Source organism: Suncus etruscus, chromosome 7 (genome assembly GCF_024139225.1).
Source record: "Suncus etruscus isolate mSunEtr1 chromosome 7, mSunEtr1.pri.cur, whole genome shotgun sequence".
NCBI classification, from domain to species: domain Eukaryota; kingdom Metazoa; phylum Chordata; class Mammalia; order Eulipotyphla; family Soricidae; genus Suncus; species Suncus etruscus.
Genome location: NC_064854.1, coordinates 130046978 through 130059059, shown reverse-complemented (window position 1 = coordinate 130059059; position 12082 = coordinate 130046978).

Here is a 12082-nt window from a genome sequence, read left to right as displayed (position 1 = left end):
GATGCATGAGCTTTGTACCTCCGTTTCTCCACCTGTAAATATGAACAGTGATAGCACCTCCCCCATGGCATGTTGACAGGGTCAGAGAGGACAGGTGCAAGGTGTTTCCTATCAGAATAATCACTGCTGTGGGTGGCAGTGGTGACACTGTGGTAATTGTCATCATGGGCTAGCAGGAGACAGAATGTACATTTGCAACAACTAACAGACTGTGCATTTTGTTTTGGTTTTTTGGATTATTTTTTGGGGGGGCACACCTGGCAATATTCAGGGGTTTACTCCTGGTTCTGCACTCAGAAATCACTCCTGGCAGGCTTGGGGGACCATATGGGATGCCGGGAATCGAACCCGGGTCCATTCGAGGTTGGCCGAGTGCAAAGCAAATGCCCTACCTACCGCTATCTCTCTGGCCCCTAACAGACTGTGTATTTTGTAGAGGCCGATTCACTATCCTGATCTAAGGCTTTTCCCAGTTGGAATACCTGTGTGCATTCGCATTCTTCTTTCCTTGAAGAAAATGGAAGAAATTGAAGGCTACACAGACAGTTAAGTGACTTGCTTAGAGTCACCCGGATAGTAAATGGTGAATATGAGATCTGAAGCCAGACAGCTGGATCTCAAGCCCTCATTTCACGACTCCGGTCTGCACAGTCCTGTGGAAATAATGACAGCACCAAGGAGAGCTTCCTCTGGCCAGGGAATGCTCTCAGCACTTGCTCTAGAGTCTAGAGTCTAGAGTCCCAGGGGTCCTCAAACTTTTTAAACAGGGGGCCAGTTCACTGTCCCTCAGACCATTGGAGGGTCTGACTATAGTAAAAACAAAACTTATGAATGAATTCTTATGCACACTGCATATATCTTATTTTGCAATGAAGAAACAAAACAGATACAAATACAATATGTGGCCCGAGGGCCATAGTTTGAGGACCACTGGTAGACGGTCTCATTGGGCCTGACCAACAAGTTTTGGAATGGTTGCTATTATTTTGTTAGGCCTCTAGAAAGCGTTGGCCCATGCATCTTTGCTATTGGGTGGTTTAAGAGGGAGCAGTTGATTTTGCTGGGCTGAAGGTTGCTGCTGGTTGGTTGGTGATGGGGCTGAGAGATCCAGTATGCAACCACCTCAGCAGAGGGTGGCTTTGCCATGAGCGGGAGGGCCCTGCTTGTAGATGCCAGTCTGTGCTTCATCTCACTGTTCCCTGGCTCTTGAGAAGAGGTTTTAGAATAGATATACCACATTTTTCACTCTATAAGATGCACCTGACCATAAGACACACATGGCTTTTAGATGAGGAAAACAAGAGATGTCAGGAGATGGTGGCTGGGAACAACTGGCCTGTGAAGCCAAGTATATTTACAACATGCTGGTCCACAGCTGGTTAAACACATTTACCTAACTCTTTATATCGGAAATTAAAAAAATATTTTTAAATGTTTTCATTAATATAATAAAAAAAGTTGTAGTACTGATCAAAAAGGCATTCACTTCATAAGACACACACACATTTTCCACCATCTTTTTTGGGGGAAAAGTGCACCTTATGGTACGAAAATACGATATATTGACTCCCAGAATAATGGGTCTTCTATGGCTCAGAGCGCAGTGTGGCCCGCTTCTGAGCTTGTGCCTGACTTTAGAGGAGACAGTTCTGCCAACTGGAGGCAAAGTCATTGCGAGCTAGTCCCACCCTGTGGGGTCTGTTGCCTACTGGCTAGTTACTTGTTGAACTGCAAAGGGGAGAGGTAGGATGTAACTATATGGCTGCAACCCCAAATTCAGATAGTTCCACATTTTGGGAAAGTGGAGTTTGCAAGTCTTGTCTCCTCTCCTTTTCACCTTGTCAGAAGAGAAGCAGCCCCTTTTGCTGGCAGTTGGATCTCTGAATCAACATTTAAGAGTTTCTCCCTCTGACTCAACACTTAGAGTCATAGCCTTGGACTAAGCCTGTATTCATGGCCATTTTATCAAGTTAATTACTGGAAAGGTGACATTCTGGATACTTTTAATGTTCTTGGGGAAGGCTGCCAAATTTGTCAAAATCACCCTGTGGAAATGTTTCTTTTCTTTTCTTTTTATACAAGTGTGAAGAAAAGTGCCTGTTTCTTCCATTCTTACCTACATTTGGGATTTTCAATGAAAAATGGCCAATTTGGGGCTAGAGGTAAGGTGTCTGCCTTAACAGTGCTAGCCTAGGACAGACCTCGGTTCGATCCCCCGGCGTCCCATATGGTCCCCCAAGCCAGGAGCGACTTCTGAGCTTATAGCCAGGAGTAACCCCTGAGAGTTACCGGGTGTGGCCCCCCAAAAAAAGAAAAAAAAAGAAAAGAAAAATGGCCAATTTGAAAGACAAAATGTGCTCTTTTATTTCAATTTCTATTTTTCCGGTTCTAAGAATATTGGACAGTTTTTTGGTTTGTTAGCTGTTTGGATTTCTTCTCTTGTCAAATTGACAAATTTCTCGTCTCCTCTTTCTGTATCTGGGCCACACTGACTGTGCTCAGGGCTGACTCCTAGCTTTGTGCTCATGGATCAGTACTGACAAAGCTCCAGAACCTGGGTGAAAGGCAAGTGCCTGAACCCTTCTACTATCTCCAATCCAGTTTTATTTTCTTAAAAGTTATATACTTCTAGGAGCCAGAGTGATAGCACAGCAGCTAGGGCGTTTGGCCTTGCATGTGATTGACCCGGGCTTGATTCATGGCATCCCATATGGTCCCTTGAGCCTGCCAGGAAGGATTTCTGAGCAGAGCCAGGAGAAACCCCTGAGCACTGCCAGGTATGGCCCCAAAACAAAGCAAACAGACAAATAAAATAATACTTCCATAGTCACACAATTAATGTCTCTCTCTTGAAAGGGCAGAGTAGAACATGGTTCCTCAGATTTATTGTTCCCACCTTCCCTTCTTCTTTAAGTCGCTGCTATTGTTGCCACAACTGGGGTCAAGTTATACTTGATTGTGGAATTTGCACACTTCCCCATATGGTTCTCTGAGAGTCCCATATGCATTGTGGGTGCTCTTGGACATTCTGGTTATAGTGCTCAATAATGCTCCTCCCGGTACTCACAAAATTGCTCCCCAGAGCTTACAGTGCTCCTACATTTCTGGCTGAGCCCACAGGCTGTTTTAGTACAGGGTTTCCTGAGCAGCAGGATGACTTGAGCCCTTCTCAGCTCCTGCAAGAAATACCAGCGAAATGTGCTTCCCAGGCAGTTACTTTGAGCCCCTGAGAGCCCCAAGACTCCTCCCCACAATCATTGTAATCCTGACTAACACTGTTCCTGACAGCATGGCTATTTTGCTTTTCCAGAATTTTCTAGAAAGTTTTGCAATTGTCACTATCTGACCTGAGAGATTTCTAGCATTTCATCCCTTTTAATCTTAAGATGTGTTTTGGCTCTCTTAGGCCACAGGAATTTCTTGCTAATCTCCCCAATGTTTTATGGCACCTATAGCAAAAAACAAACAATCATAACAACCACACACTTGGCCACGTCTGCCCCCCACCCTTTTTTTTTTTAATTTATCTATAGCTTCTTAGATAGGCGTCCCACCTTCTTTCATAGAACCTTAGAACAGGAATTATTTTGTTCTACCTCATAGTTCTATGACTTCTTACAAAGTTGAGAAAAGGAAAAAGAAAAAAAGTGGATGGGACCCAGGGGTCAAGGTGTCTCAGGAGCAATGAATGGGGAAAAAAAAAGAAGGCCAGATCTAAATACCCAATCCAAAGTCAACAAAAATAGAATCAGGAGACCCAATTTCCAACAAGCTGTACACAAAAGGGGACACCATGACACTAATAGTCCAGGGGGCTAATGGGGAGTCATTCGGGAAGAGTGGTGGAGGGAAGGTCAACACTGGTGGTGGGAATGGCCCTAACTCACTGTCACCATATACCTGCAATACAATTGTGAAAGACTGAAAGACTTTTAGTTCACATTGGTTCAATTAAAAAAAAAAAGAAGCACATTTTGCTGTGACCCATGTTTGAATAGAAGTTTAAGGCTAATTTTGGTGGGACAGACCTTTCAGAGAAGGCCAAGTGACCTGTGGATGGTTCTGAATTTGGTCCTCACTGACAGCCTTTATGTGTCTCTGCGCTCATCTGGGTATGGGTGGACTCTCTGGTCTGTGGGCTTTTTCTGGCCCGTCTCAGTGCTGTTCTGTGCTGTAGCCAACAGTGCTCTGAGTTCTGTCAAGCAACAGGACTGTGTATGGCGGCAGTGAGAGGAAGGAAGGCTCCTCTACCCCACATCATTGCAAGGTGCTAATAATTGGCTATTAAATTGACAATAATATTAATTTAGTGCATTAAATTTATGCATTAATTTTATGCACATAGGGTCCACCTACAATGCTGAAACCACACGACAATGCTAGGCAGTGATGAAGATAAGAAATATTCCACCTATTCTCTTTGTGGGGCTTGAGGAGTCTCCCAACCAGTGCTCAGAAGCCCAGGAGTTTTACTTTTGGAGATCCTTGTTCCAGCTGAGCAGACCCAAGAATGTTCTGGCTGTGTGGTGTGGGGACTAGCCAGTATACACCCAATGGTCTTTCTGAGACCCCCAACTCCTTGCCAGCATGTATGTTTATTCACTTTGTCCAAAGGCAGCCAGGGAGGGTGATTTCCCTACAGGGTTCTTTCTCTTTCTTTTTCTTTTCTTTTTTTTTTTTTTGGTTTTTGGGCCACACCCGGTGACGCTCAGGGGTTACTCCTGGCTATGTGCTCAGAAGTTGCTCCTGGCTTGGGGGACCATATGGGACGCCGGGGGATCGAACCGCGGTCCGTCCTAGGCTAGCGCAGGTAAGGCAGGGCACCTTACCTTTAGCGCTCACCCCCACTCCGCCCGGGCCCCTTTTCTTTTTCTTTCTTTCTTTCTTTCTTTCTTTCTCTTTCTTTCTTTCTTTCTTTCTTTCTTTCTTTCTTTCTTTCTTTCTTTCTTTCTTTCTTTCTTTCTTTCTTTCTTTCTTTCTTTCTTTCTTTCTTTCTTTCTTTCTTTCTTTCTTCTTCTTTCTTTCTTTCTTTCTTTCTTTCTTTCTTTCTTTCTTTCTTTCTTTTCTTCTTTTCTTCTTTCCTTCTTTCCTTCTTTCTTTCTTTCTTCTTTCTTTCTTTCTTTCTTTCTTTTTCTTTCTTTCTTTCTTTCTTTCTTCTTCTTTCTTTCTTTCTTTCTTTCTTTCTTTCTTTCTTTCTTTCTTCTTTCTTTCTTTCTTTCTTTCTTTCTTTCTTTCTTTCTTTCTCTCTCTCTCTCTCTCTCTCTCTCTCTTTCTTTCTTTCTTTCTTTCTTTCTTTCTTTCTTTCTTTCTTTCTTTCTTTCTTTCTTTCTTTCTTTCTTTCTTTCTTCCTTCCTTTCTTCCTTTCTTCTTTCTCTTTCTCTTCTCTTTTTTTTAAATAATAATATCTTTGTTTAAGCACCCTGGTTACAAACATGTTTGTAGTTGGGGCTCAGTCATAAAAAAAAACACCCCCCTTCACCAGTGCAACATTCCCATTACCTGTGCTCCCTATCTCCCTCCGCCCCCCACCCCCTGCCTGGTATTGCAGATAGGCATTCTACTTCTCTCACTCACTCCCTACCATTGTCATGATAGTTGTCAGTCTATTTCTCTAACTGCACTCACCACTCTTTGTGGTAAGCTGCATATCGTGGGCTGGTCCATCCAGCCCTCAACTCTATTGTCTCCGATGTTATTAAATAATGTCCTTATGTTTCTTAAACCCACAGATGAGTGAGACTATCTGTGTCCGTCTCTCTCCCTCTGACTTATTGCACACAAACATAATAGTTTCCCCCTGCATGGTTCTTGGTCATGTAAAGACTTGAGGCAAGTTGGTGAGTGGTAAGAAGGCCATTTCTACTGGAGCTGTGATCCTACATTAGGGTTCCCAAGTGGGGGAACGTCCTTCCTGAACAACAACGGGCTATTGCCTTGGCAGCAACCATGGCAATGCTGATGCAAGAGTGGACCTGTGTGCATCAGAGCCCGCTGGGGAGCTGGAAGGCGAGTGCCCAAGAGAATGAGCCAGGGGCTTCTCTGTCCTCTGTTTGCTAAAATATTCAACAAACAGCACCAGAGTGGTCTCTTTCCTCTCTCTCTCTCTCTCTCTCTCTCTCTCTCTCTCTCTCTCTCTCTCTCTTCTCTCTCTCTCTCTCAGTGTCATTTGTGACCTTTTGACCTTTGTAGATTGGGTGGTCAGAAAAATCCTTAGAGGATTTAGAGGAGATCCAGAGGATTCGTGGACCGATGGCTCTCGGACCTTTGGAGGCAGGCATTGGGGCCACACTGCCAGTGCTCAAGCATTACTCCTGACTCTGTGCTTAGGGGTCACTCCTGATGGTGCTCAGGGGCACCATCTGTGGTGCCAGGGGATGGGTGAGCCACATGCAAGGCAAGTACCTGACCCTCTGTACCAATCATCTGGCCCTGAACTTGACCTCTAGTTGCTAGTGAAGCATCCCCAAAACCAGCCTCCAATATCTCAGCCTTCCCGGCCACTGCTCTATTCAGGGAGTTTCCCAGGAAAAAGAAAAGGGATTGAGTTTGCACTGATGGCATTCGGGTCAAACTAGTAATATCCTCTCTGACTCGGAATTACCCTCCCCTCCCCAGGTTCTGGAGGTGGCAGGGCATTTGTCATAGTGATGAAATTGGCCCCTTTGAGCAGGTGTCCTCTTGACTGGGTCTTTCTTTTTCTCCAATAGCTAGAACAAGTCTGACGTTGTCCCCACTCCCCACCATCCTATTTCACTGATGGTTTAGAAATAAACATGTTTTTATGTGTGGCCCAGTTCTGCCAAAAACAGCATTTATGGAGTTTCTAATTACCTTGGCGACTGTGGTAGGTCTTGTATCAGAGTCACGAAATGGCTTTAAGCGATGTGGGGCTAATTTAAAGAAATCTTGGTGTTTTTTAACGGACTCAGAACATCAACAGAACGTTTGTTAGAGAGGCCCATTTTTTTAGGACATATATTTAGGTTTGCGACTTTCATTTTGGAGGTGTTGGGCCACCTATGGACTGAGTTATTAGCTTCTGATCAATATATGATGAAATAAATTATAAAGATTTCCTATGTGTCTCTGGGCTGAGAAGGAGGAAAAGGAAGTTATGATGTCTTTAATTATATTTTTTCAGTCAGAGATGTCCAGAATTTGAAAAACAAGAATTTATCTCCTTCATCTTGTTTCTTGTTTTGTATATAGTTTGATAGGACCACTTCAAAAGATTCTTATTTTTTTAAAAAGATAAACATTGGAATGACAGCTCATGGTGATTTTTAAAAATGCCTGTAAGATTACTTATTTTATCTAGATCCCTTTAAAAACTCAGCCATGACCACTTTTAAACTCTCAGTAACGTTTTATCAAAGTATAGCAATGTAGAATAGTATATCATATTGATCAATCTACACGGGATTTTTATGCAGATATAGAATATCCTACAATGAACGGGCTCATTTCTTGTTATTGTTGTATCTTTAAAGTTTCGTTGCTCCTCATAGTAAAGAAGAAATCAACCTAGAAACAGTCAGCTCTGGCCCAGTTACAAAGGAAGCTGCAATTTCTGATTCATCTTCTTTCCTTTTCTTTGCCACCGTGTTTTCTCTGCTTTCTTCCCATCTATCTATTTCTCTGTTGGTACTTTCTAGGAGTCAGAACTGCCTTCATCCTGTTTGAATTTTGCTCTGTGATTTGGGGCAAGTTATTTCATCTCTCTCAGCATCAATTTCTTTATCTACCTAGAGGGGACCAATACAAGTTTGATAAACTGGTTCCATTCCCACTTGCAAAGCAGATGCTCCATCATGGAGCAGCCCATGACATCCTTTTGCGGATTCTGTGAACTCATGCTTATTAGGAATTTAGAACAATATCTGACACATGATAAGCCTCTGATTTTTGAAAAAAACAAACCTTTCATTAAAATTCCCATAAAGATGGAGGAGTCTTGTTCAAAGTAAGCGGTACTGACGAATTGGGGTGTCCTGATCTATGGCTGAGGAACTGAGGAGCTTGGATTATAATTTGTGGGGAGTTTATTCCACGTTCCAGACGAAGTCAGGCCTCCCAGTCTTGAAAGGCTCCTGGGACCTGCCAGGGTCTGGATCAAGGGGCCTGGTTAGAAAAAAAAAGAAAAACGCAGGCTGAGGAAAGAACAGGCTCTCCCCAGGCCAAACTTTAGAAAAACAACAATCTGCGCTCCTTGATTAAAGGGTTGAGAACTAATGATTCCTTTCCGGAGGGGACCTGGGCCGCTCTCTGCCGGGCTGGGACCTGAGGTGCAGGATGTGGATTTCCTTAGTATGTAATGAAGCTTTTCCCATTGAAAACATGCCATGAGTCAATGGTTGCAGGTGGGGGAGAGGGAGGCGTGATGCCTGGGCTTTGAAAAGAAGCCTCTCACTCAACTCTTTAGAAATGCTACACAACATGGACAAGCCTGCATTTTATGAAAGGGCAGAAAAAAATACAGAAGAACCCTTCAAAATTATTCTCATTTTTGCTCATGTAGATCAGGGGACTCTTAGCTTGAAAGTTTGGAGCCCTGCGCTGACGACGAGAAGCCATTCCTTCTCCTATGATGCTGATCAGAAAGTGGATAACAGAGTGGAGGGGACATACATCCTTCTTAAATTTTTTTTTTTTTTAGGTGCACCTAGTGACACTCAGGCCATATTCCTGGCTTTGTGCTCATGAATGATTCCTGCAGGGACTTAGGGAAGGGGACCAAATGTGGTGCCAGGGATTGTACCCTGGTCAGTCACATATAAAGCAGGTTTCTTAAATCCTTTAGTCTCTCCAACCCAAGGAAATATATTGGTCCTTTTTTATTACATACATACATACATACATACATACATACATACATACATGCATACATACATATATATTTTGTTTTGGTTTGTTTTGGGGCACACCCAGTGGCTGGCTGCTGGCTCTACAAAGAGATCACTCCTGGCAGGACTCCGGGAACCATATAAGGTGTCATGAATTGAACCCAGGTCAGCTGTATGCAAGCAAGCACCTTACTTGCTGTACTATCTCTGAAACATGTTATTTTTATGCTAAATAAATGTCAAGTTATATATATATACATATATATACATATATATATATACATATATATACATATATATACATATATATATACATATTATATATATATATATATATATATATATATATATATATATATATATATTGGTTTTTGGGTCACACCCGGCAGAGGTCAGGGGTTACTCCTGGCTCTATGCTCAGAAATTGCTCCTGGCAATCTCGGGGGGACCATATGGGATGCCGGGACTCAAACCACCGACCTTCTGCATGCAAGGCAAAAATACCTTACCTCCGTGCTATCTCTTCGGCACCATAGTTTTTTGTTTGTTTGTTTGTTTGTTTTTTGGGTCACACCCATTTCATGCTTAGGGGTTACTTCTGGCTATGCGCTCAGAAATCGCCCCTGGCTTGGGGGGACCAATTGGGACGCAAGGAGATGGAACTGCAGTCCGTCCTAGGCTAGCACTTGTGAGGCCTTACCTCTAGCACCACCTCTCCGGTCCCAATGCCAAGTAATATTAACTTAGTTTCAATAGGCACAAAAAGAGATAGAAACATTCCATCTTGGGTAATTTGAGTATGAGTTTCCTCACTGTTTACTCTGGAAGATAAGCTCTTGCCGATTTATATTGCATGACTCAAGAAATCTTTTTAGAATCTTAGAAATATTTATGAAACATCACCTATGTACAAGGTGTCCAGAGAGTAGGAATAAATCATTGAAATGTAGAATTCTTTTTAATCATACTCAGCAGTTTTTAAGTCTTACTCCTGACTCAGCACTCAGATATCATTCCTAACAGACTTGGGGACCATATGGAATGCTGGGAATCAAATCCAGATTGGCCACATGCTAGGCAAACATCCTATCCATCTTACTATTACTCTGGCCCTATGAAATATAGATTAAAAAAACAGATTAAATACCTGTTTTTATAATTATTTCAGGGTACATGTACTATATATATATATATGTAATTTATTTATTTAAGCAACATGGTTACAAACATGTTCGTAATTGGGTTTCAATCATAAAATGCATACCCCCCTTCACCAGTGCAACTTTCCAACCACCATTGTCTCCCATTTCTCTCCTTCCCCATCTCCTGCCTGTCTTTGAGACAGGCATTGTCTTTTTCTATCATTGCCATGGTAGTTATTAGTGTAGTTATTTCTTTTTTTGTTTGCTTGTTCATTTGTTTTTTTTTGTTTTTGTTTGTTTGTTTGTTGGTTTGTTTTTTTTTGTTTTTTTGGGTCACACCCAGCAGTGCTCAGGGGTTACTCCTGGCTCTACACGCAGAAATCGCTCCTGGCAGGCTCAGGGGACCATATAGGATGCCGGGATTTGAAACCACCATTGTTCTGCATGCAACGCAAAAGCCCTACCTCCATGCTATCTCTCCAGCCTCAGTGTAGCTATTTCTCTAACTGCACTTACCACTCTTATGTGATGTTTCTTATCATGGGCTGGTCCTTCCAATCCTTATTTCTATTGTCTCTGGATATTATTATATACTGTCATTTTTCATTTATTTTTTAAATAATTTCTATTTGACCATAGTGGATTACAAATCTTTCACAGTAATATTTTAGGTAAGTCTTTATTTTTCTTAAATCCCACATCTGAGTGAGATTATTTTGTTTATTTCTCTTCCTCTGACTTATTTTACTCAGCATAATAATTTCCATGTCCATCCATATAAAAGCAAATTTTGTGACTTCATTATTTTCTAATAACTGTATAGTATTTCATTGTATAGATGTACCACAGTTTTCTTTAACCACATCATCTGTTGTTTGGTATATCCCTAGGAATTGTAATTGCTGGATCATATGGGAACTCAATGGCCAGGTTTTTTGTTTGTTTTTGGGCCACACCCGGTGATGCTTAGGGGTTACTCTTGGCTATGCACTCAGAAATTGCTCCTGGCTTGGGGGACCATATGGGACTCAGGGGGATCAAAACGTGGTTTGTCTCAGGCAGTGCAGGAAAGGCAGATAGATGACTTACTGCTTGCGCCACTGCTCCGGCCCCTCAATGTCCAGTTTTTTCTTTAAATTTTATTTTATTAAAACCACTGTGATGGGGCTGGGAAGGTGGCGCTATAGGTTAGGTGTCTGCCTTGCAAGCGGATGGACCGCGGTTGGATCCCCCGGTGTCCCATATGGTCCCCCCAAGCCAGGGGTGATTTCTTAGCGCATAGCCAGGAGTAACCCCTGAGCTTCAATGGGTTTGGCCCAAAAAAAAAAAAAAAAAAAAAAACAAAAAAAAACAAAAAACCACTGTGATACACAAAGTCCTTCATAGTTAAATTTTAGATATACAGTGATGTGGAGCATTTTTTCATGTACCTTTTGGCCATCTGTATTTCTTCTGTGAGGAAATGTCTGCTTATTTCTTCTCCCCATTTTTTTGATGGAGTTATGTTTTTCCTTGTTAAATTCTGTCAGTACTTTGTATATCTTAGATATTAGCTCCTTATTTGATGTGGGTGACCTTTTTACCCTAGTCACTTTTCCTTTGAAGTGCATAGCTTCTTAGTTTGATGTAACCCCTTTTGTTTATCTCTGCTTCCACTTGTTTGGGGAGTGCTGTTTCCTCCTTGAAGATGCCTTTAGTCTCAATATCATGGAGTGTTTTGCCTATGTTTTCTTTTATATACCTTATAGTTTAAGGCCTGATATCAAGATCTCTAATCCATTATTTATTTATTTAGTTTTTGGTTTTTGGGCCACACCCATTTGAAGTTCAGTGGTTACTCCTGGCTATGTGCTCAGAAATCGCCCCTGGCTTGGGGGGACCATATGGAACACCGGGGAATCGAACCACGGTTCGTCCTATGCTAGTGCTTGCAAGGCAGACACCTTACCTCTAACGCCACCTTCTCAGCCCCCTCTAATCTATTTTATTTCAACCTTTATGCATGGTGTTAATAGAGGTCTGTGTTCACTTTTTTGCATGTGGCTGACCAATTGTCCCAACACCACTTCTTGGAGAGGCTTTCCTTGCTCCATTTTG